Here is a 24,089-nt window from a genome sequence, read left to right as displayed (position 1 = left end):
ACCCAGTGAGTTAAGGTGAAACCTGTAGAAAGCAGGACTCCAACAAGAAAAAACAGTGATTATGTTTTTCTCTGAAAGGCCACAAAGGGCTATGTGCAGCAGAAATATGATTCTGCATTATTATACATGCTACAAGGTCCTAGTGATTTTACTTTAATTCATAATTTAATTTACAAAGCACTGCACTGTCTGGTAGCCTAATCTTTCTGTCATTCTGTTGTTAATGAACAAATCTGATTCTGTTTTATTTTCTCAGTCTACATACAGCCACAATGACAAACATTTTCATGTGCATTTGCTGTGTCAGAAGCAGTAGTAAAATAACTCCCTTTAATACACCAGCAATTTATTTACTGCATACAAATTATAAGTAGTAAAAAAAAAATACTGATTTTCCTTTTGGAAAAAGAAATTATAAGTACTTTACTCTGTACTCACAGCAGTTTAAAACCTCCACAAGGAAAACACTGAGATAAAAGAGGAGCTGCAACTGGTCTCACTGCTATGCGTGTGTGCAAGCCATCCTTCTCCTCAAACTGGTACTGGGTGAGTGAAGGTGGAACAACCGCTAGATGGAGATGTCTGGCTTCAGGATTTAACAAACCCAAGAGGAGCCTTAGTCACCCTCTGTGAGAAAGATTTTTCGAGGGGAAAATAAAAAAAAAAAATTAAAAAGAGAAAAAAAAAAAAAGAGGAAAAAAGAAAGAGGAAAAAAAAGCCCTTGCACTTGCCTTCTTGTTTTTCTCTGGATAGAGTGAAAGAGCAATTAAATTATTCGTATTGTGTAAAGGATAGATAAAGATACAACAATACAAGAGAAAACAGGTAGAAAATGTGTATATTCCCAAACTGATCTGAAAATAGTTTCAACAAATATCCAGATAAGACCAAACTGCTGCTGCATCTCCCCTGACCTCCTTCTCACACTTCTGACTATCTCTCGTCTCTGACAAGGTATATTTTGTGGCTTCACCTGCTCTTGGTCCTCCTCCTTTTGCCTGCTCATCCTCTTTTCCACCCTGTTAACCTTACAGGTCCTCTTCTCTCCCCTTGAGCATCTGGTATTCAAATTTTTCTGCTTCTCCACCCATGTCTTTTTCCTTTCAGGTTACACCTAGAACCTCAATATGCATCTCCTATCTCAATTAATGGGTCACCCACCCCTTCAACCTATGACAGAGGGTTGAAGCCCACATATGTTCCCCCTCTTCAAATGACTCTGTAGGTCTCGGGGCACGAACATTATGTTCTTAGTCCTCACCTTCAAACTCTTCACAGCACTGGCAATGCTCCTGTCCTTCCACTTTATCAGCTTTGGGCCCCACTTGCTTACTTGTCCCTCTTCTACCTCATGAGTGCAATGCCCTCGGCATTGAAATCTAAGGCCCCTTTTCCCTCCATCTTCAAATCTCCTCTTCTAATATTTCCCTTTTCCCCACCGCCTAAAGGCAAGTGGCCAAATAATCACAGAGAAGTAGAGCAGTGGGGAACTACTCAGAAAAACTTAAAATATTTCATATGTCATTTAAAAATTCTAGCAGATGTCAAGAGAAGGGTGCACACAGTTTTCAGTCTCCTTCTGTGTACTCACCTTTACATGTAGTTGGTCTACGACACTCGTAATTGCAAGAGAATCTGATCACGTCTTCCCATAGATGCAGACAACCATATGCAGGAACAATACGTACCTGAACATAATTACTTTATTTGAAAGAGCAAGTGAGAAGTTCACAACAGCTTTTTGAACACTTAAGAACAATCCCACAGAAGACACCTGGGGAACTCTGTTAGATTTGGGGATATTTCAGATAAACTGGATCTTCCTTTTTCCAGCTGAAAACTATTTACTCACATAAAAACTTTCTAGTTTATATTTGTATGCACTAAAAAAGATAGCAAGTCTTTTAAACTTTTCAGTGATTGTTTTTCTCTGTCCCAAGGTAAAAGATTACAAACAAAACAGGCTCGTTCATTGTTTTGGAAGTAGCTGGGCATCTCCTTTTAAAACACCGTTGTGTAAGACTGAAAAATTGTAAAAAACTGAGAAAAATTATTATTTAAAAAGTTTCCTTCAACTTAATGTGCAAAATCTTGGATTTATTTCTAAAGTTGTGTTTCAGAGATATTACATATTTGGTCAGGTTTTCAAACTCTGAGAAAACAACAACAAAAATGTTAACGTCAAATATGTGCTGTGATGACTTTCAACTTACTGGAAAGTAAAGCACGGAAAGCACTTCAGGCTGTATTCTTGATCTACCATTCATTGCAGAAAAAAAAAAAATATTTCTTGATCTCAGCAGTACAGACTCCGTCTCCACTGATAATTTGCTGTAACATATTGAGATCTGAGAATATGCTGTTAATGTTCACATGGGAGCCTCAATGCATTTGTGATACAAGGTTTAGTCCAAAATTTGCACATCAACATGTCACACCACAGTGGTAGAACAAAATTTTTCACTACAATTAAAAATACGTTTCAAAAAACTGATCAGGACCCAGTCAAGATGCCTTTAATTGCTCCCGTAGCTTGTTTTCAAGTACAGGCACTGGTCGCAATTCTAAAACTTCCATACCAGATTTGCACTGGATGAGTCTGACATTCAGACAGACTCCTCACAGACCCTCACGCACTCTCCATCTGACTGTAATGGGGTATTTTGCCATTTGCAAGGCACAGCGTTGCCCCGCGCTCTGGTTCTGCTCAGCGCTCTGTGCAGCCAATTACGGGGTGGAATTCCTTCCATCAGGCATGAAGAAAGTAATTCAGCGCATTATGCTTGAGCATACCAGTACGTGGGTGGGCACTCTGGTTTATTAAAAGAATAACTATATGTGAGCATCAGAAAAGACTTTAGCTACAGCTCCATGAAAGATCCTGTGCAGAGATCTCTTGAGGAGCTGTGGACAATACTCCCAAAAGGAAACCCGAGACCATCCTCGGAATTACAACATCATCCACTACAGCAAGGAAGCATAAAACAGCTCATTAGCAGCCCTATCGAGTGACAGACCTAAAGCCAGCTCCAAAGTTGCCCACACCTGTCTGCCTATAGCCTCTGCCAAAAAGCCAAAATCCACTCGGGAGAGAATCTTTGTCTCTCTTCTACATCTGGATGGTGCAATCCCAATACGCTCCAGGGACCCACAGGTTTTAGAGCGGCAGGGTGCACAGCGAGGGAGGAAAGATGAGCAGATGCTGTAAGATCCCTCCCCCCAAATGAATGCTTTCCACACTACTGTGTTTTGAATGTGAAAAGTCAAAATGCCATTAAAAATATCTGTCCATTTTAATTAGCTCTATTTTAATTTGCACAGTTTTAAGTAGTCCAGCAAAAGTTATACAGTGGTATTTATAGTACATCTTGTTCACTTATAACCTGAAAATGCACAAGCCCTACTATTATCTTAGGAACTCACTCTCAGTAGGTACCCCGAGCTGTTCCTTTGACAGAACAGGAGCAAACTGTATTAAGAACATAATAGTTACTGCACAGCTTCACACTGAACTCCAATACCGCAGCAAGAAGCATTAAGTGTGATAAAGCTGAGCAGAACTCTTAAAAGCAAGCCAGAAAACCTGTCTTTCCACACCATCCTTCATGACAATCTAAACACTTCATCAGTCTCTCAGGATCTGTTTTCCAGAAACAGTGGATTTCTTTTTTAACATGCTTTATATACAGGCCTCAGGAGTGATCTATCAAGAAAATTGATAATTAATTAGGAGAAATTAAACTAACATCAGACACGCGTACCAAGTATCCATTGGTTTCAGTGACTGATTCTTCCTGGGCTACAAAAAGCACACCCACATCATATGACACTCTATAGAAGGTGGTAACAGCCTCCATTAGAAGCCAGACACTTTTATCCTTGTGGAAATCTTCTCTAATTGTAGCAAACTGCAAGATAAATGAGTGCACAAGACGGTAGAAAAGGTAAGAGGAGAGAGATGCAATTCTTTTTCCACACAATTTAATAAGAAATTTCATCTCTCTGTTATGGTGTCTTGGAAGTGTGAAGGACTCTTAACACTGGCACTGTGTTTGTTTTCCTTCCTGACATAATCAGCGTTATTACTATCAGAATTTACTGCACCTTTACAGAAAAGGATGTAAAACTAGATGCAGGAGAGCTGTAGTAGTACACAGTTGTATAAGACCAGCACCATGCATCCTATACAGCAAAATAATATTAACCAGCAAAAATTTAAAACTCCTCACTTTGCCAAAACATTGCAAGACACTGCACTGAGTCATTTGCAAGCCTACATATAAGAATTTTTCAGAAGAAATTGCAATCTTGCAAAAAGCAAAAGGTAGAAGAACCCTTCCTAATTTTTCCCTAAATGATTCTTGCCCTTCTGCTGCAAGAATAGAAACCTATGTCTTTTTTTTTTCTATATATTAAACTAGGTTTAAAGTTTTGATTCCATGTAACATTGCATCTAAATAGGTGAAGACATGTGAAAAGAAGACTGGAGGCTTCTGTGCTTGGGAGAGAAAAGGATTTCACAACAGCCTGAGTTCCTTGATCATTTCACTGGAAATTCTGCATTGCCTTAAAGCCAATTCTAGGCTTAACTAATTATCTATTCTTAAAGAAATGTGTGGGTTTGATGTAAAGAAAAGATGCATAAATACTGAAGGACCACTTAATCTCTCTCTCAGATTACAAAGACCTGTCTATCAGAAGTCTGAAGCACAATAAGGATCCCCAAAGGACAGTCTGAATGGCAGCACCTGTATCTGAACACTTGCTTGCTTCTCTCCACCGGCCGGCCGCTGCAGCGAGCTGGTATGGACTCAGCAGCTGGCACAGGCACCTTAAACGGCCGCTGCATCGTCCAGATTTTGGAACAAGCCTGCATTGACAGGAGGCAGGGCAGAGCCTGAAGCAGGTTTAAGGAGGGAGGCAGCTGGCCTGGGAGAGGCACAGGAATTCAGTAATCCGAAGGGCTGTGCTCCTGGCCCGCATGAAGGGACCCGCAGCCCCAGTTGGAGGATGCAAGTGCTTAGAAGCCTGCTCAGTTATGTACTAAGCAGAGATTTATGTTGCAGTAACAAGTCACGTATCATGGCAAAACATGTGTGAGAATAGTTCAAAAGGCTCCTCGTTACACGTCGGAGGGCAGTAACTAACCAGAGTCTACTTTCTAGGTTTCCCCTCCCTACCATGGCACTAAGACACTTTTTAACTATTTCCTACTCAGTGTTCTGCCTTTTACATTAACAAACATGCAAAAAATTTTGAGGAATCCCTACCTCTGAGAAAGAGTCTATTTAGTAACAAATCTGCTAAGAGATACTACCTGCAGTAGTTTTTTTAAGATTAATTACCTACCTTATGAAGATAACAAATATCAGATCCACTACAAAGAGCTGTGGGTTCTTCTAGTGCTTGAAGGACCACATCTTTAGAGAAGCCCCCAGCATCTGTAGCCGTAACCCCACCTGGGAGAGCCCAAGGTTGTATCCGGACGCTTGATCACGCACATGGACGGAAAGTTAACACATTGGCTTCTGCTCTGCACCATCACCAAAGCAGAACTTCAAAACCCCACTGTCTATTTGGGATAACAACTTAAATCCTAACCAATACCCCCCCCTTCAAAACAATATACACTAACAGGATATATATATTTTTAATGTGTTATGCATAACCAGTGTTCAGCTGCACAGTAGATGGCAGTAAATCTTCACTTGCCATGATTAGAGACCCCCACTCCCCCTCCACCTCCCTCCAGAACTGAAAGAATTTGGGAATACATTTATTGCATTTTTCAACATACTGTAGGAGTAAGCTCCTGCTTAGCTATACTCGTCTTCAGCTTTCTCATCGACTTTTCCCTAGGTGTGCACATACATGATTCTATTATTTCACACATGGTCCATTCTGAAAGCTTTTTTTTTAGAAAAAAAAAAAAAGCAATGAGATGTACACATAGTTTAGCACTATTAGATGAAGACTGGCTTATTTCAGTGTAATATAATCCAAAAACATACAAAACTTAAAACAGAGGATTCTTAATCACAGCTGTAAATGTGTTGACACATACAGGGTGAGGAAGGGAAAAAACATACTTGGTGTTGCTGACAGTATGTCAAATAGTGTTACCAAAAAGAGAAGCTAGCTGCAGCATGTGATTTGGATGACACTTTGCAACACAGAATTTTATCTTCATTTAGATTTTCTGCCACAGAAAAGCATCCTTTTCCTGCCAAGCCTTTGCAAAGCTCTGAATCTCGCTTGCTTAAGTTCTCAAATGCTCATTGTTTAACCTCTCCTACCAAAGATGCTGTTTCAAACTTTAAAACACTCCATGTCCCAGTTCTCAAAAGGTACACTGTTAAAACATTTTACCCCTATGGATGTCAGTAATTTACAGGACACATAAAGCCATAATTGAGCTAAGAAAATGGTTTTCAGAGGGTGTTTGACCCAGAACACTGACTGGAAGAAGTATTTCCAGTTCCCAGGCTGGTCTTTAGATCAGGCCCAAAATGAACACAGGTTTGCTAGACCAGCTTTTTGATCAAGTTTACAGGCAGTTAAGTGGCCAGAATTCCAGTGAAACTGTACCATTCATGCCAGTGAGGAAGTCAGCCCTTCACATGCCTTCTCTTCACACACTACCCAGCGTAAAAACGAAGCTCATCTCCAAACATGCCGTTATGCGTTGTTGTGTTTCAGAGACTTTTAGAAAAAACAGCGAGGAACCACAATCTCTCTTACATTAGACAGTATTAATTAAACCAGATTACTATTGTACTAACTTGTAACAGCACACAGAAATCTGTTTTATATCACATCTTTCTGACGGACTGCATTCCAAAATAATTTTGGTGCCAGCTCTCACGTTCCCAAAAGTGCCTTAAAAACCACCTTGCAGCCATCTGTAGAAGTCTTGTAACTTGCATCCAGCACTTAAGCACTGGCTCTCTGGGAATTTTGGGCTAGCATTCAAGATCAGTACCCGGGCATCTGCACAGGCAGTGTGGAAGTGTGAAATCATCAGGACTCAAAACCCCACCAGAAATGTCTTCTGACCATGTTTCATTTACATGAAAGTCAGTCAAATTGCTGCTGCAGTTCTGTTTCTCATGAGCAGCAGTTGAATTGCTTGCAAAAAGCAATTTTCCTGCAGCACTGCAATGGCCTCTGCATTGCTGCAGGGTGTTAGGGCAGCAAGGACGGAGATTTACGCCAGGACTCACAAACAATGCTGCCCTTGTGCCCTCTCCGTTCCAGCGTGGGACTCGCATGCAGTGAGTGAAAGTGCTCACAAACAATACGACTTCTCTTTAACTGAATAATGTTGTCAATTCATTTCTCTTGTAATTTTGAAGTACTCTGTACACATATTTAACCTTTTCTACTTTTTTAAAGGCCCATCAGGGAGGCCTAGCAGCCATTTACTGCAGAAACAGAAGGGAAAGAAAATGCTGTCTGTTAAACACTGGAATATTAGCTGCCATGCAGATGAGCTAGATGCAAGGTAGCATCTGGTCAAGTTCAATTTGCTTGAAACCAGGAAAAAAGCTAAGAGGAAATTATTGAGTGTCAGGGAAAAATACATTTCGACAACCCACCTGATATCAGCCAGGGTCACAACTGCTGAAGTTCTTGTAACAAGACGACTATCTTTGGAGCGGTGAAAGGGCTGAGCCCACTTACAGTTGATATCAGCAGTATGTGTGCAGACAAAGTGAACTCTAGAAATATTCTATATAGATAAAGTTTTAAATACTGGAAGTTATTTTAAGAGGAGAATTTTTACTTAATACTTTTCAATGTACGCAAAAATGAGCAACTGAAATGAAGACAAATACCTCTTAGAAACTGTAGAAATTAAAAGTCCCTGTGATGACATACAGACATATACATGGATGTCTTTACGTAAATATAAACAACTACAGATATAACACACAGCTTAAGAGACACATACACAAAATCCATTAAGAAGATTATTTCTCAAAATTATTTTTATGACTTATTGTAGCTGCAGCCCATATAGCACTGGCTACCTTGGTCGTCCTAGATAGCTTCACTCATTTTGAGGGGCAATGCTTTGTAAAACTGAAGGACTTGGACCTTCACTATCTAAGCCTGCCCAGCTTACAGTTTAAACCACTCATTTACCCATGCCTTCTTTTCTTCCTTTAGATGTTCATAGCATTGTCAAAAGAAGAAAGAGGAAGAACTTGCTTGAAGCCCACAAATTAAGTCCTTATTAAGAAGCTGGGTGTGTAAAAGATCTCCATGTTTTCAAGAGGCCTAACAGGGACATGGAGGTTGTACCTGTGAAAGGTCTCAGAGCTCTGAATGAAAACTTACCTATTTGGTCTACCAATAGCAAATGTGTCACCTCCTGGCCCCTGGGCAAAGCCCACTGGCTTCACGCTGCTTCACAACATCTACATCCTCAAAAAACCCACAGGCTCCTCTACACCACTGGAGCAATTGCAGCCCAAGACTCCCATTCAGCTCAACAAAACTTGCTTTAGATGAAGCACAGAGGAACCTCACTAATTGTTATCTGATGTTTCACAGCTTACTAACAGGTATCTCCCTTCCCAAACTCTGAATTGAACACCCTAATAGGCCAAAAAACTTAAGATTTCATTGTCAAATTTTTATAAAATACCCTCTCACAAGACATTCCAGTATCTTCAAAATGACATTACCACCCATGGAGGTAATGGTTAGAGTTGAAAACTTGCCAAAGAAAAAGCTGTAATACACTTTAATAAAAAAAAAATAAAAATCATGTTGTTATTTGCTTACCCACTAATGCTTCCAGTCCACTGAAGTATGTGCTTAACGTTCAATGGGCTACTGATGGATTTAAGCCAGTGGAATAACTCAAATATCCACTTATGTTGCTTCCAGTATAAGGAATACTGAAATTATTTGGTGGATTTAGGCCCCAGTTACTACATGTCAATGAAGTGGTATTGTATTCACACATTTACTCCAGAGCAGCATTTGCTCCACCCTTACTGTAGGATAAAGTGTGCAGGAAAAAAAAGCAAAAATCCTAGCAGTGACATGTATGCACTCCCAGTTTAGAGGAGATAATCTTTCAGTATGAGCAAAATGAGCTAGATAAGCATCTCTTCACACTCCGTTAAGTTATGAGCCTCCTCTATATCACAGACAACATACAACAGCTGAGTCATATGCAATGTTTGTGTGATGTCCACTTGTCCAACGCAAATGCCCTTACAGAACCTAAGGATCTTCGGCCCGAGAGGAAACTATAGGCAAGTCTCCAATACTGCAACGGCAAACACGCAAGATCCAGACGGACTCACAGACTTGTGACCTTTGCAATTACAGCCCATCGTGGGCAGCTCGCTAGCGTGTGGACAACCCTATTTATGGCAACAACAAATCAATGCACGTTAGTCCCTGTCTGAGAGCCTGGAGAGCAGCATACCTGAACAGTCAAATATCTCAGCATTCCTCACCCAGTGCTTGTTTCACTCTAGTGAGACAGACAAATCAGAGTCATCCCCAGCCTGCCTTGGTTTTAGTTCTGGCACGGGTATGGGTGACACAAAAGGATACAATGCCACAGCACGAGGAGCCAGTACTCAGTGCTGACTACTGGTGATCAAGCTGTTCCCATGACTCTAAAAGGAACAGAACAAGGATTTTAGCTAAAATCATTGCCAGAAATCAAAGTAGAGGAGGGAGCAAAGCAGTTGGGGATTGTAGAGACTTCTACCACTTATTACCACTTTTCCCTTTCTTACCCTTTCACTGCCTCCCTGCTGGACAATGCAATTCCAGTTTCCTATCTCTACCTTTTCCTCCTCCTTGGAAGGTTTGGTTTAATCCTGACTGTCTGCCTCATCTGCCTTGTCCACTCCTCCCCTCATAACGCGGCACAAAATCAGAGTTTTGTAAAGTTCAAAGCTAGACACACCACTGGGTATCCCGGTAACATGCTTTTACCTGAAAGCAAGACTTCCTGCAAAACACCACAGCCTTGATCTAAGTCAAGAGAGGGAGAATTGATTTGGTTTGTCTCCTTTTGAGATGTTGAGTGGCTAATTAATCTTACTATTAAAATGGAATTTTATTTCAATTTAAATATTTCTGTCTGAACTTACTTCTTGGGACTTGGCATTAACAGGTGTTGCGTTAATAATGACCCTGCTTGCTACACAGACTGCGGTTACAGTCCTGTTGGTATTTAAAAGTGCGGTATCCTTTATGTCACTAGTGAACAGCATCTAGGTTTACTCCACACTCTTGGTGAAAATGCTGAATATGACTGTTTCCAAGTCTCTATGGTTTCACACTGAAAAGATCCCTATTTGAAGGATATTCACTACTGCCAATGGCTTTCAGATATTTATTTGTTTTTTTTTGTTTTGGCATTTTTTTTTTTTTAATTCAGTTAGGAGTTGCGGTACTGATAATGTGGTTTCTTCCCAAAAATCAAAGGACTGGGAGGTATGAAGCAAAAAATCTGCCAAACATGAATATTACTATCTATTTAGCTACCTTTATCAAACAAAACTAAAAATCTTAAAGAAAAAAATATCCAGCAAACTCCTTTTAACAGAAGACTATGCTGGCTGAAATAATTATACCTCTGCCCTCTAAGCTTTTGTTGTTTAAGTCTTTGTCAACTGTACTTACCTTAAACATGCCTGTTATCTTATTCCTTGCTGGTATCAGACTGACCACACTCCAGCTACACAAACCACCACAGTAATCACTTTTCAAGGGTTAGCCCTTCTTCATCAGTCTGGATTTCTGTTCCATGATTTTTGAAACAGAACAAAAATCTCAAGGAACTTTCATATCCAGCTCTTCATATTCTTCAGTGTAGCTAACCAGATGGGTTGATTTTTTAGTGCTGCTAAGATGAACACTATCATAAACATTAAATATTGACTTCAGAGTGCTGTGTCAGCCTCATTCAATACAACTAGGTTATCCTGCTCCTTTCCAAATAGAAAATAAAGTATTTATTAGAAACTGAGATATTTATTGAACAATTCTACCTTTTTTTTTGCATCAATTCTAGCCTCTTTACAGTCTTTATCCGGGACTGAGTCTCCCTCCTTTCTAGCATTATTCTTCTCCTGAAACATTTAAACTCTTCCATCAACCACATATTTTATTCCTTTATTTCTAACTTCCTCAGCCAAAATGCCCCTGTTGGTTTTTCAGTTATTGAGTGAGAAGAACGCAATTGATATTTTGCAAGTGCTTCTTAACAAAATCTCAGTTTAATTAATACACTTGTAATTTTTTCTTCTCTATCAACTTTGCTTTAAGATTCATCCCCAGAGTGATGAAATTCAACCTTTTCGAAAAACTAAATCAGTGCGTTATCCGTACAAACCAGCATATGCCTCTTCATCAGGAAGTAGGTCATGCTCGCTGGCAACCGCCAAATCTCACTCCCTTGATCAATTCATCTGCATCCCAATTTGTGACGTCTGAAATGGAGTCAGCTGGTATCGTGTGCCATGTTTTTTGTATTAAAAGATTATTAGCTGTTTTTAGCAATGCTCAGTGTGCTGGCATTGGCTGCATCAGATCTCCGGTATATTGAATGGCCCACTTTTAAATATTCCTTATCTGTTTGCCTTGTCCTCCCACACGTTGCCATACAATGGACTAGTTCCCACCGCTCTCTGGTTTTATTTAATGGATTCTTTTCCAGAACTTGGTTATCGAATTAATCCTTATGCAGTCAAAATTCAGTGGATATGAGCTACTCATCAATTCTTTAATATTATAACATATAGCATAATTTATTTTCTTATGCTCGTCCTTTCTAAGAGTACGGATGACCCCATGAGCAGAGAGCAGAGTTACACAGTATACCCTGTAGCAAACCGCATTGCACCAGACACACATAGCCAAGCCATGCAATTGAATGTATGAGAAATAAGTGGAGACCATATAGCAAGGCAAGGACCAGAAAGCATGATGACAGAGCCCTGGCTTAGGCAGATCTAAGTTTGCTTCCATGGAGGCTGGGGAAGCTTCCTTGCTAAAGTCGCACCTAGTGCTCAATGCCACCGTTCAGTCAAAATAACCTGACTGGGCACTGGTTCAGCTCCTGAAGTATCCCAGGAGTTGTACAACCTCAGTCACACAAATAGTCCCTCGAGGTGCCAGCAACACACATTCCTTAAAATCACTGAGAAGATCAGTTCCTTCCTGCTGGTCTTCCACAGCCCATCAACGCCAATGGGAGCAATTCCTCTCTCACATATTTTGTAATAGAGGATCAACCTGTTCACCGCAAGCTGAGCTTAGTTTGTACATTAGACTTAGTGGTAACACACAATCTTTTAAATTAAATGTTAATTCCTATTTGCTTCTTATAATGTCCAGACAGGCTTCGCCTTCCAGTTTCCGAGGTACAGGCTGCCACAGGCAGAGAGCTCTGCATCTCCCTGGAACATGGCCCAGAGTTGTACGTGGGCTTTACTATCAGGATGAATTTTTTTGGCTTATAAGGAAACAGTTTATAAGATGTTGCATATTTTTCTTCCTTTCTCTTGACAATTACATTTTGGTTACAGATCAGAACCAAGTAGAACAACAGGATTTTTTTGTTAGCTGCATCTACAGACATTTTGTATAGATAGGAGCAGAAATGTAAAGAGGCCCAATCTGCAGATCTAAAATTAGATTATGATGGAGAGACTAAGGCCAACTACCGGAACTAAGAGGTGGATGTTAATGTGTAAAGGTAAATAACTTAATTGTATCACACTGTCATGTACTTACAGTGACAGCATCTCTATGTTAAAAAAGGAAGCAAATATAAAGAAATTAAATGTATGTTTTCCTATTGATGTGATCCATATTTTGATTTAAAACTAGTGGAAAGGAAAAAATCAAACAAAATACGTAAAATGTAAAGGAAAATGAGAATAATGTGGTTTTTTTAAATGTTCTTGCAGTTGAGAGATGAATATGAAACAATTTTTTTCCTATTCTTGTCTGAAAAAAAAAGTGTTGCTCCTGGTTATCTGTCTTAAAAGACACAGAGGAATACGGGAAACTTTCTTCATGTTGATCAAAACTGGCATTCAGGTTTCAGTGCCTCAGAAGAGATAATCATGACACACCATCAAATACAACCACTAACTCTAGCCATCGCCTGCCCCAGCCCAGTTCATGGGAGGAGGTCACAGTCATCCCAGACAAACAATGTCAAGTGACAGCAGTTTTTCCTGATAGGTTCTCACCAAATGAGCAAAATCAGAAGTGAAGTAGTTGTAGGTTAGATCTTCACTAGGGAAAGAAGAAGAAATATATCTAGACTTCACTCCTCACTTCAATGTGATTGCTGCGCTAATTGCAGCTTGTCTTAATATCAGCATCTTTGCTCTCCAGAGCAGCAAGCCAAGAAGCCTAACAATAAAAGGCACTTAGGGAAAGCTGTTTTCATTCCTCCATATCCCACCAGTTCCAGGGACCAGGGGTTTGGGGCCTTGACTTCACTGTGTGACTGGTATTCGCATAGCTTCAGCCTTAAAACCTGCTGGGCATGACTGCCTGCAGACACAGCAGATTTCCATCTGTCTTCATCATCAAGCTGTGGCTGTCAATCCCACCAGCCTCACGGGAAACCCTGGTGTTACCAATCCGTTTAGCCTACTGTGCACACGCCACACAGCGACAAACCATAAAATTATTGTTTTTACAAGGGCAGTGGATTTAAAATTGCCTGACCCCGCCAATTCAAGAAATACGAGGCCATTGGACAAAGAGAAATACATACGGAAAAAGATTTTTTGTAAAAATTATGTGCACCAGCATCTTGGGATGTAACCAAACCCTGAACTTGCAACATATATAAACAGAAAATAGAAAAGGTATTTTCTGTTTCTTACAGCCTGATATATACAAGAAGTGTCCTTGGAGGAGCAGTTCACCACATGATCTCTAGAGCCAGCAACGGCAGCAGCATCGTCTGCGGGTACAGAGAGACAACAGGTGGGAGAAGCAGACGAGACAAGTTTTCTTTTAGGTGTATGAAGTTTGTATTTCATTCATGCTATTTGTGAAATGGAATAACATCAGCAAGTCATAAGGCTGCAAGTTAGGAAATTACATCATATATTTGGCAATAACTGCAGGATATAAATAACCTGGAACATCAAACCTTTCACAGAAACAGATGCAAAAAGGGATTCATTTGCCCCTAGGCAATTCACAGTGTGTAAAATTTACACGTGGATGGGCAAGCTGTTTTTAGCTTCCTAGGAGTCAAGACAGACCTAGGAGAACTGGACTGCACGTTCCCAGAAGAAGGGTAGCAGGTGATTGTTACAAGCTACAGAGAATAGCAAAGAAGTTAATTCGGTAGACTGAAAAAGCATAAATCCAAGAAAGAATATAAGGACCCTTTTTTTGGTCTCCATTCTCCTGTTCAAGGTAGTTACAGAAAGAAAAATTATTCTGAGTGACATAATTTAGTATAAGTAACCCTTATCAAAAATTCTCTGTAGCCAACCTTACAATAGGAACAGTATACCTCCCCTCTTCCCTTTGGGTTATTTTAAACCCATTTGTGAGTAGTTCAGCAGCTAGAGCCTGATCCCACAGAGATAAAAGCACAGGAATAATTTTATTCCCACAACCTGTCTTACAAATCGTTGTTGGAGCAGATGTGCATACGTGCTTTCAGAACAGGGGATAATGAAGCATACGTGACCCAAATTAAATTAAATTAATTCCAAAACAACCTGATCTAGTTGGGGATGTCCCTGCTCCTTGCAGGGGGGTTGGACTAGATGACCTTTGAAGGTCCCTTCCAACCCTAACCATTCTATGATTCTATGATTTATTGTGTCTTCTGCTTTTATAATTTAACTACTTAGCTCTGTGAATAAAGGCAGACATGGATTATGGAGAACCTCGGGGCACTGGATGACATACCTGTCACCAAGTATTGGCATCCTACACTGTTCATCATTAAAAGGGACAGCACGGACGCGCTTCTCCTGGGCACTGGAATGACCACAGTGCCAACCTAGCAGCTAGAGAGTCTTCAGAATAAGGAGCTGTGAGTAGAAAAACCTGTCTGTTTGACGAAACACTGGTAAATTTTAATTTGTAATAGGGAATGCAAATGAAAGAAAAACACTGTTTGGAAATACTTTCAGCACTTCCTCACACTGAGTTTTAGAAATTTCTCTCCTTCCTTCCCACTCCCACCAAGGGGATGAGCAACAGCCTCAGCGTGCTGCTGAAGAAAGATGCAACTGAATCGCGGCCCTTCTGCAAACACCCTTGCTTGCATGGGGATAGGACTTTCCAGTGAAATAATAAAACGGATTCCAGGCAAAATACTTCATCCTCCCTTAGACCCTAGCAGCCATGGCAAAATGTAGAGGTTTTGGTAGGCCCTATGCAAACATACACAGAACTGACTTTTTGCTGTCCCACTCCTCTCTCTTGCAACATTGTAAGAGGTTGAGGTGTTACTAGCAGGAACAGGGAGGTAATTGTCCCCCTGTACTCGGCACTGGTGAGGCCGCACCTTGAGTACTGTGTTCAGTTTTGGGCCCCTCACTGCAAGAAAGACATTGAGGCCCTGGAACGCGTTCAGAGGAGGGCTACGAAGCTGGTGAGGGGTCTGGAGCACAGGCCTTATGAGGAGCGGCTGAGGGAGCTGGGATTGTTCAGTCTGGAGAAGAGGAGGCTCAGGGGAGACCTTATAGCTCTCTATAACTTCCTGAAGGGAGGTTGTAGTGAGCTAGGGGTCGGCCTTTTCTCTCGCGTAGACAGTGATAGAACTAGAGGCAATGGTTTCAAGCTGCGCCAGGGGAGATTCAGGCTGGACATTAGGAAATATTACTTCTCGGAAAGGGTAGTCAGGCACTGGAATGCACTGCCCAGGGAGGTGGTGGAGTCACCGACCATGGGGGTGTTCAAGAAACGTTTGGGTGTTGTGTTGAGGGATATGATTTAGCTGAGAAGTATTGGTGATGGTTGGACAGGATGATCTTTTAGGTCTTTTCCAATCTTGATAATTCTGTGATTCTGTGATTCTGTGAGTAATCACTTCAATCTGGATTTCCCACACTAACGATTGTATTGCTGGTCTTGCCTCCCTAAATTAACCTTTGGTGTTTCAATTGTCTGCAAAGCCTTTTTTCATTTAAGAACTCCAAGGTGCTTTAGTAATTTTGCTTAATTATGTTTTATAGTTCTGGACTGTTGACTCTTGAGTGCAATGTACTTTTCACAGGTGAGCAAAGAGAGGGAAGGCATAGAAATTGAGCGAATCCACCTTAAGCAGGACCATGACACTGTCATTTTCTTAAACAAATCGGGTTAGCACGCATGCTTAACTAGCAGGAGGTGTACCCACGGGACTCCGGTAAGCCTTCCACAAGTCACATAAATGGTGCTCTGAAGCAAAGGTGCTCATTGCTCGTTCAAGCTTCTCTAGATACAGATTGAAACAAGGCAGAAGACAGAGAACCGCAACTTCTAGAAACACCCCAGGAGATGAGAACTGCTTGCCTATTCTAAGGCTTGTTGCATTTCTTTGTCTTGCAGCTACAATTAATAACCACATGCAGAAGTTCTAAGATTTCTAATAGCTAACTGGAATCATGATGAGATAAAAATAATTATCCTGCAGCATAAAAATAATCTAAACACTGAGAAACAATTCAAAGCAAATGGCAGTCTTGCTGATTGAGATTTTACAGATGTTACGTGGAAATTGTTTTCTTGCTTCTAGCACTGCCATAGTGTTGAGATACAAATACAAACACATCTTTATAGTGTTACCCATCAGCCTGCGCACACGGCTGCTGAAATCACTTTTCTCCTAGACTTTTCTGATTTTCCATAATGATTTTACCTATTTTGATCTTCCCTTCTTACTCATTCTCTCTTGCAGTGCAGATAGTAAAACACAAATGTTATTTAAGTACAGAAATCCTTGGATTTCACTGGGGTTAGGGGCTATTTTTAGCCCAGCTAGTACAGAGATGCACTGAAGTGTTTACTAGCTTGAACATAGGTCATAAAGTCTGTATTTGTCATTACCAAAGACCACCTGCAGTTTAGATAATTTATTATCAGTGACAACTGTTTATTACACTTCAACAGGCAAATAAATTTAACCCTTCTCTATCAGTCATAAAGCTCCTGTGTGAACACTACTGCTGTGACCTTTGTGGTGTCTCTCAAGTGTGGCTTTTAATCCTTGTGCCCACAGAAACATACAGGGGAATTGCTGACCTCAGATTTACAAGCTTTCCATGCTGCTCAGGTCTTCAAGTGGGAAGTGCCAAAATCCCCCAGGAAACCTCCCAGAGACAGCAGATAAGTTATCTGGAAAACAAAACAAGCCCATCTGCAGAAGATAGTGGAAAGGAGTCAAGAACCCAGACCTGAGAACTGGATACATTACTGAATATTCACCACTTCAGATTTTCTCAATTTCAATATTACTGTACCTCAAATTAACCCTCCAGATAATTGTAAATCCCTGTGAAATATTCGGATATTAAATGCTAAGCCATTTATTTTGCATAGTATTTTCAAATACTCCTGTACTGCCTTTATTGCCTATTATGTTTATATTATTTTCCTGTTGTCTGTCTAGGTTGGATGAGGTTCTGAGCAACCTGATCTAGTGAAGATGTCCCTGCTCCTTGCAGGGGAGTTGGACTAGATGACCTTTGAAGGTCCCTTCCAACCCAAACCATTCTATGATTCTATGATCTATGTCCCTACTGCAAACTCATGAAGAACTTCCTAAAGACGTCTCCTGGCCCACCTCTCCCTTGCTAACTGCTTTGGGTAGGAGGCTAAGGGGAGCTGTAAAGGGCAACAAGATCTTAATTCAACATGTGTGGGCAAACACAAGAATTGGATCATAGGTAGTGATTTACAGGATCAGGGCTCAATTGCTCTGTGGTGGGTCCTTTCTGCTCTATTAAACAGTGACTACATTTCAGCCCAGAAAAGCTGCTCTACAGTTCTATCTAGTAATAATACAAAGGATGGAGGAAGGAATTACATGTTTTTTCAAATCAAGGTAATTCTCTCTGAGAATACTGCATTATTATATTTGCCCACCACACTAGAAATATGATAAGCCTAGATTCATAATCATCCTTGTTTTCCTTTATAGTCAATAGATAAAGTTGATGGCCAACAAATAAAGACCTGTGAAGGTTATAATTTGGATTTTGGATTGCCTAGCTTGGCAACAATGTAACATTTCTCTATGACTAATTACCACAAGAAATAAAAACAAGTTTGGTCCTTTCTTTATAAGCCTAATGAACAGCATTTGAACTTCTGAAGGCAAAACAGATTCCTGTTTTTCTTCTCTTCATAATGAATTCATGTTAAATAAAGAATATATTATCTTGGGTCTAAACCAGGTACACAGCCTCACCTGGAATCCATTCTCTAAGCACAGAAAACAAATCTGAAATCTGACTTCCCAAACAGAACCATCACTCCGTTCCTCACTAACTCCAGTTCACCATATAAATTATTCTTGATAAATTCTCATTTGTTATGTGGGTGGACACAATTCTTCAGCCATTAATGTCCAGAGAACCCAAGCTTAGTCTCTATCACCTGCCATGCTTAGATAAAGACTAATGTAAATCATTTTACACAGTTAATTAATATCTACTATGTAGATAATTACCATGACCTCCTCAACTTCATTCCTCAGGATACTCAGGGCAATTAAAAACAACTATCCTAATGTTATTCCAAAACTTGCCGAAGCCAAGAAAAAGATTACTATTTATCTCCATGGAAAATAATCAAGTCTTTTAATAATATACTCGTGCCTTTGAAAGTGTTGTCTCTGACCTCCGAGTCCTCAATTCATTTGCAATCAAAATATTCTGAGCAAAAGTACTGGGCCAGGTCTCCTGGGGTTTCCTGCCAGACTACTATAGTCTGCAGTCTCCAGGGTTGGACTTCTGGTTGTTCATCCTCAAGCAGCAAACCTGGCCAGCCCTGGGAGAGCTGGCTGGAGGCAGGGCTATTGGGGCTGGTCGCTGGCCTCCTAAGCGAAAGTGCCAAAGTGACTCAAAGATCTGATCTGCAACGCAGCAACGGATGCAGAGGTAGTGCCTCTCTCAAGCAGAGAGCTCCCTCTTAGATCATTTGAGAGGAAAAAATGACCAGTCAGAAATTGTATATCTTAAGTACTTGCAAGAAAAGTATTTTCTTGCCCATTAGTTGAGATCACACAATACAGGCTGTGTTTTTTCACAGAGGAACACTGCTTTAAAAAGCAAACTGACACATTCTACACTGGCTTTATCTTCTAAACGATTTCCTGTTTTGTGGCAAACCCTGCACATTATAATAATCTTGTCCTGGAATGGAATGTGGGAGAAATTATTTATTACATATATTCACACACATATGTACCTCTCAAAATGATCTGATGTTTGCACATATTAGTAGCTGGAACAATAAATACTTTAACAGCTTGCTGTCTCCCTCTTCTATGAAGATTATAGTTCCTTAGCAAGCACTTTGGATTCTGCAACAACATACTTATGCATCGTTCTCACATACTTTTGTATTACGGAGGTCTTATGCCAGGTCTTAAGTTTGTTAAAAAAAAAATCTTTAAATTAATTAAGTTTTAGGCTGTTACATTCAACTGTTTATTGACACAGTTAAATATCTTCACAACTCATGTTCCTGTCAATTCAGCTTGAACTGAAGAAGACTTTGAAAAATTAGATTTGTTCATTATTCTAGAATTAATTTACACCATGGAGCCACATGGAGCCCAACCTTCAGCCTGGTTGCACAAGTGATTTACAAAAATACATGTAATTGAAATAAAGGATGCTAGATTTACCGCTGGGATATGCTGCTGCATTTCCACTGATCTCCATAGCATTCGTTAAGAGCGAAGGTCACTCTGCATTCCAGCACGCTTGAGCCACCAGCTGAAGAGCAATGTCATGGGCTCTGGGGAGCTTCTGAACACTAACAGAGCACAGGAGAGGTGAACAAGGGCAAGATGTCACTGATGCCTTGAGGTATGTCTTCACAAAAAAAATCAGGGGAGTTCTTAAGAAAGATATTGTTTCTTTCAGAGATCAGGCATTCAGAGATATGATTCATGAAGAGAAAAAAATAGGGCACTTGGTGCTAATTTTGTTAGGACTTACTGACTGCTGCACTATTTAATCAGCATAACCAATTTCATTCATTACAATGCATATTCATTCACTGTCACTGATGAACAAACATTCTGTCATATTTGTCAACAACAGTTAGTTCTTCAGAGGAAGGCTAAAAGCCTCACAGCCCTCTGATGAACTTGCTAAAACACATCAAGACAACCAATTATAAGGAACTGAAATTGGCTGGTTAGAAATGACGTTCAGCTGGCTGCTGCACGTCTCCTCAGACTATCCAGCTCTCAGACATCTGAGAGGCTAAAAGCCCTTTTGGCAGTATGATCTTTGCACGTGTAGTGTAATCTGTATCTCCTGCACATCAGATTCCTGCCTCTGATTTCCCCCAAACTCATTTTCAAACTTTCAGTTTTCCTCTGCTAAAGATGAAGTGGGTCCCACGCTATGCAAGTGAACAAGCAGCGCTCCTGCTGCTTTTGGGGTGTGATCAGAACGATAATGATATTCCCACACGTTCATTTTTAAAAAAAAAAAAAAAAAAAAAAGGCTGTAAAATTTGCTGAAAGAAAAGCTTCTGTGGCGGAGGGCTGTATTTTGGGAAACATGACAGTAGAAGATCCCCAAACTTAGAAGGTTAATCCTGTCACGCAAGGAGGGCCCAAATTTCCGGACAGCCCAAGAAAAGCGACTGATTTTAGAGTTCTCAGAAAACTGAACACTCAGCAGAATGGAGTTCTGCAGCTCAAGTGCAGCAGAGCTAGGGCTCTGATATAATATACAGGGATTAGGCAGTAGGCTTACAATACTCTTTCTGAAAATTAGTATAAGATTCCCTTCTTGGATAATGTAATCACATCATGAGTCAATCCCATTTCTTCTAGTCATCAATGTTTTTCTGCACTGCCATTAATATATTCCTAATTTTCTGATCCCTAGGGAAGACATCCCATTAGGTTTTGGTGTAACCCCTTTTTCCCACACAAGCTTGTTGTGTAACTTGCTGGCTAACGTATCCACAGGGAATGAAACACAGAATTTATCTGACGTGCCTATGTTACTGCCCTGGAGCAGATGCTCCAGCACAGAAGATTTTCAGATTATCAAGAGGGAGTAAGAGGAATGTCACAGCCTCTGCTGGTCTATGTAGGGACATTTATCAAAAAGACAGCTGGTATAAGATTGCTATATTCTCTTCCCCTTATGGAACAGAAGGTACTTTAAAAATGTTTTTATGTAATTGAGTTAAAGCTTATTTTCCAAAAGTCAACAGAGTGAGGATTTATTTCCCCCAGCTGATGAATTTGTTCTCTTTGTGCTGAAATAGCCTCAGAAACATAGTATTATCTGTCCTCTCAGTCTCCATGTATGCCAGTAGACACTTCCATGAGGTACGCTACTCACAAAGCACTCTGCCAAAAGGCCAGAATCAGAATTTCCTGCCCCACCAAAACATTAGGCTTTTCCTTGAGAGAAACAGGAGTCTGTTTTCTTGGCTATCTCACTTTGATGAGCAACAGAAGAATTAAACACTTAAGAAAAGTAATCTATCAATTTGTGAGGTAGAAGAGCTTCACATTTTGCATATCAAAATGCATGGGGTCGGAAAGTTGCACAAACATTAATAAAGCGTCAGATTGGAGTCCCTTGGTTGTTAACAAGAAACTGCACCTCATCCAACAATAAACAAATGCAACTCATGCAAGAAAAAGAAATAAAATCTACATGAGAAAACAAGCTGCAGGGGAAAGTAGTCTGTAAAAGCTCCATTCCTAAGATACTTATGTATCTGGCATGGGTAAAGCACCAGAAAAGACCCACAAAGGAGAGAGGTTGTGATGGGCATCCATGTCGCCACAGCTCTGGAATGCTGCAGTGTATGTTTAAAGAAAGCTCCTCTGAAAATCGCAGGATCCACATGGCACGGTGCACACATGGTGCACAGTAGAGCATTATCTGAGGCGCGGATCCGAACAAGGAAAACATCTGCATTTCCTCCTGTTTACATGGCTACAATTTCTCCTTCACGAGGGAATTAGGTGCCCCATCCTCATTAGAGCTAGCACTACCCAGCGCGTTTTTCCTCTGGAAGGTGTTTTTCTTTATGGACAAAAGCTTCTTTGAGAGTTGAACTTGAAGCTATTCTGCTCACAATGTACTTCAGTGACATTAAAATAAATTAAAAAAAATAATAATAAAAGGAAAAAGAAAAAAAAAAAAAAGATAAAATACCAGGTCTGCTACAGTTTTTCTGAGTGTTAGCTTATTAAGGCAGTATTTGCACTTTTTCATATATTTTCAATGGTGGAGAGCCACCAGAAGGTGAATAAAACCGATCCTGCATAACTAAGTACCACAACAGACCTGACAAAAATAACATTTAACCAATGAGCAGGCGCCCGCAGGACAAATGCATGTGGGTTTACCCATTTCGCTGTGCATGACTTGGCTGCGTATTACATATTTTGCATCAGCTTCTGCCCCGACTTTGTTCACATCAAACCCTTGTAAGAAGATCAACAAGTTCTTAAGAGGATATGAAATTACTGACACAACAGAACCCACACAAGCCATGACTTAAATCAGCCAAGTGTCCTTAACTGGCCACCTTTTCCTAGAGTATTTCCAGCTTACACAAAATTTCTGGAAAGCAAGAGACTGATATTTAAGAGTCAGTAAGAGTTTAGCTAGAGTTTTACACTATTTATTTCTATTTATCTTTTTTTCCCCTGTAAGGTTTCCATGTGACAGAAGAGTAACTTGCAACTGATACCGGTGAAATTCATGACTTTGCATACATTACCCACTATGGTGCAGCACAGAGATACTTCAAGCTAGCTTAAAATAAACTGGCTTGAGCACATGAAATGGGTCTAGATGTAACAGCACGGGGCTCTGCCATGGCTTCATCTCTCCCAACACAGACCACAAGCAACTGGCACAGCTTGCAGATACGTTAGGCTTGGATCAGTGCCCACCTCTGAGCTCAGCTTTGTGTGCAGGCTCTGTCGCTCCTACAGCATCTTTGAGCAGGCATGTGTTATTCCATTTGACCAGCACTTCTGCTGAGAAAGTTTGGACTCCTGCTACCCATGTCCTCAGTGCACAGCCGCTTGTCACCAGTCCTTGCAACAACACCCACATCAACATCAAACAGGCAAATTGGCTGTGGCACAAACTGCAACAGCAGCTGTGGCATCTGCAGGGAGGAGGAGCCTAAAGCCGTCCCTCAGAACCCTACAGAGACCCTGCACAGCCGTATGGAGACCCTGCACTAGAATAGCAGGCATCCTGCGCCACTATCACACTGGGCAGGGGTCCCAGTGTTTTTAAAAGCTAGGAATAAAGTTTTCATGCGCCTCAAAGGTGATTTACAACTAAGGGAGAAGGGAACATGGGAGAGGAAAATACATTATTTGTATGGTGCAGGAAATTTGCTTCTTAGGATATCTGGTCCTTCTAGGATAAAAAAAATGCTAACAACTGGAAAAATAGCAAAATGATGATATAAGAATCAAAATGAAAATTAGGCATCTGAGAAACAAAAGGATTATCAAAATCATAATAATAGGTCTGAATTTTAAAAAAAAAAAGTTTGTAAAATATTCAACATCCTCTCATTTTTAGCCAGAGTAAATAGATGCTAAATAGTCTTAAAACGGCAAAAATCAAACACAGGATGAGACATGAAATTCCTGATTATGTAGGAAGACAGTATCTAAAACCCAAATAGTTAAAAACCCAAATGTTTAATATACTTTCAAAGAGCAAGTCCATACTCAATAACTCATCAAGTTTAGCTCTTCCCAGATTCAGGGATCTATTTTTTTTCCTGGCTTTAAAGCACTTCCTAAACATCGTCTCTGCAACAGCACCTAAGGAAACAATGCATTTGTCTGCACAGAGCATATTTTATGATCAGCTAGATCAGAATTT

At 40.4% G+C, this 24,089-nt stretch overlaps 1 protein-coding gene across 3 annotated transcripts in view; it reads right to left on the bottom strand.

Annotated features, from left to right (window-relative positions):
• Nucleotides 1-24,089, bottom strand: part of RBM20 (RNA binding motif protein 20) — a 108,128-nt gene that overhangs the window by 48,535 nt on the left and 35,504 nt on the right. The window lies entirely within an intron of this gene.

The sequence above is a fragment of the Chlamydotis macqueenii genome, chromosome 7, assembly GCF_036417535.1.
Source record: "Chlamydotis macqueenii isolate bChlMac1 chromosome 7, bChlMac1.mat, whole genome shotgun sequence".
NCBI lineage: Eukaryota > Metazoa > Chordata > Aves > Otidiformes > Otididae > Chlamydotis > Chlamydotis macqueenii.
The sequence above is the reverse complement of the archived record's forward strand: the minus strand, read 5'-3'. Positions and strand labels throughout refer to the sequence as shown.